The following is a 2,788-nucleotide window of genomic DNA, read 5'->3' as shown; positions in this document are numbered from 1 at the left end:
CTTTATGTGGATTTTAGTGGGTGTTTATATATTTGCTTCCATCTACACTCTTTCATCACGCCCCTCTTTCCTATTCGTCTCCGTCCCTTCCTACTTTCTTCTCCCTCTTTCTCCTCCTTTTTCTCTTCAACCTTCCTCCTTCCCCTCCCCCTTCCGCCTTCCCTCTCCTTTTCTCTCTTCTTCCTCCTCTCTCTCCCTCCTCCCGCTCTCCCACCTGATCTCCTACCCACTCCTTCCATATTCTCCATACCCCTCCTCTCTTCCCGTTCCTCTTCCTCTCTTCCCCTTTCTCCTCTCTTCCCCTCTCCCTCCTACGCGCTCATCTATCTTCTTCTTCCTCCTCCTCCTCTTCCTCCTCTTAACTGCCCAAGCCCCTCCTGCTAGCTCCTCCTTTCTTCTCCTACCCTTCCTCTCTTCTCCCTCCTCTCATCCCCCTCCTCTCTTCCCCCTCCCCCTCCCCCTCTCCCCCTCCCCCTCCTCTCTTCCCCTCTCCCCCTCCTCTCTTCCCCCTCCCTCTCACCCTCCCCTCCTCCACCTCCCCCTCCTCTCATTCCCCTTCCCTTCCTCCCCCCTCCCTCTCCCCCTCCCCCTCGAGGTGTGTAATCCATTAGGCCGGGCCGGGGACTGGCTGGTGAGCACAATGGACGACTCGACAGTAATTAAATCTGCCAGTGAAATGTCCTTCCGCCTGTGATTGCTATGGAAATGAGTAAGAACTTGGAATTCAGATATTTTATAACCGTCTTCCAACTTTTTTTTTTTTTTTTTTTTTGAGAGAGAGAGAGGGAGGGGGGACTAGTGAAAGGAGACGGGGGATGGAGGTTGGTCGAGTTTCTAATTAAGATTCGACTTTGTTATCTAAATTCGATTCAGATATAGATTGTGATGTTGTTGTTGTTGTTGTTTTTTTGTTTCTTATCTTGAGTGAGATTCATCTCGACTAACGCATCAACTAGCGCTGATGTGGACGTTTGTCAGCGCCGGTGGTTCCATAGAGCGACCATGAGAGAGAAATTCGGGAGAGAATTTTCGGCGAGGAAGATCAAATTGAGACGCTTAACTGGTGCGAAAGGAGGAGAGAGAGAGGAGAGAGGAGAGGGGGAGAGTGTGAAAAGGAGAGAAAGAGAGAAAGAGAGAAAGAGAGAGAGAGAGAGAGAGAGAGAGAGAGAGAGAGAGAGAGGGAGAGAGAGAGAGTATGTGTGTGTGTGTGTGTGTGTGTGTGTGTGTGTGTGTGTGTGTGTATATATATATACACACATATATATATATATATATATATATATATATATATATATATATATATATATATATATATATATATATATATATATATATATATATATATATATATATATATATATGTATGTATGTATGTATGAACATATATGTGGGAGAGAGAGACTCTGGATGCTGCCTGGAGAGAGTTCATTCCAGGGAAGGATTCACATAACCGCCACTATGTTTCTTGGATATGTATTTTTTTACATTAATGAACATTCAATGTTTACTTACCCTGCTCACTGATACCTTCGAAACAGTCCTGTTGATTTAATACATAACCAAGACTTAAAAAAAGATAAAATAAAAAAATAAAAATAAAAATGGAATTTCAAGTATATGATAAGTATTTACATCAAGTGTTAAAACAGTGAGCATGAATACTAATTACAATGATCTGACAAAATATCAACCAATCACTTCACACCACGTAGCTGATTGATACAATCCCTGGCGCGGAATCGACTGATATATCATCAGATATACTTGATTCTTCGGACGAAAGTTGCATTATAAAGATGGCTGCGACAGCGATGCATTGGAAGAGGCTAAAGAGCAGCTGGGAAAGTTTGGTTTGGAATCCTATCACTTTGAGACAAATCATTCTGAGGATTCCACCAGAGGGCACGAGAGAGACAATGGTGTGTGTATGGTTTGCCCGACTTGCTGAAAGACAAAAGCGGTGGTGGGGGGTGGGGGGTGGCTGGGGAGGGGGAGAGGACGAATAAGTAAATGGGTTAGAGATGGAAAGATAGGGAGAAAGGGGGGGAAAAGAGAGTGATTGGATAAGAGATTGAGATATATATATATATGGAGGGAGAGAGAGAGAGAGACAGAGACAGAGAGAGAGAGAGAGAGAGAGACAGAGAGGGAGAGAGAGAGAGACAGACAGAGAGGGAGAGACACACAGAGAGAGAGAGAGAATAGATAAATGAATGAGTAAAAAAAAAGAGGATGGCCGAATGAGTGAAAGAGAGAGAGAGATAGAGAATAATTAATAAGTGTGAGAAAGAATACCAGGAAGTGTGTACGAACGAAAGAGAGTGAGAAAGAATTGTTAAGAAAGCTGCCTTAGAAGAGTAAGAGACGGACCTAAAGACACGGAGTGACCCTGCTAACGTAAACAAGATTTCCCGCATTTTTCCCGAAATTCGAATATGTAATTTCCCGGTGGTACTTTAGGGGTTGATGTCTTCAAAACTGTTTATCATATTACAATCATTTAGTAATAAATTTCATCATATAAGCCCAAAGAGTAAGGACTGACAAAAAAATGTAAATGGTTTACCGGCTTTGGTCATTACCTTTAATAAATGCTCTGGACTAAAGAATGGTCTGTTAATTGGGTTTTATGTGAGTACCGCTAAGCACCTCAGACACCGCAAGTTTACAGTGTGTGTGTGTGTCTGTGCATGTGTGTGTCTGTGCGTATGTGTGTGTCCCTGTTCGTGTGTGTGTGTGTGTGTGTGTGTCCCTGTTCGTGTGTGTGTGTGTGTGTCCCTCTTCGTAT

This window comes from Penaeus japonicus, unplaced genomic scaffold (assembly GCF_977035675.1).
Source record: "Penaeus japonicus unplaced genomic scaffold, GWHDUDI00000001_assembly GWHDUDI00000011, whole genome shotgun sequence".
In the NCBI taxonomy this organism is placed as follows: domain Eukaryota; kingdom Metazoa; phylum Arthropoda; class Malacostraca; order Decapoda; family Penaeidae; genus Penaeus; species Penaeus japonicus.
This window is presented reverse-complemented; position numbering follows the sequence as displayed.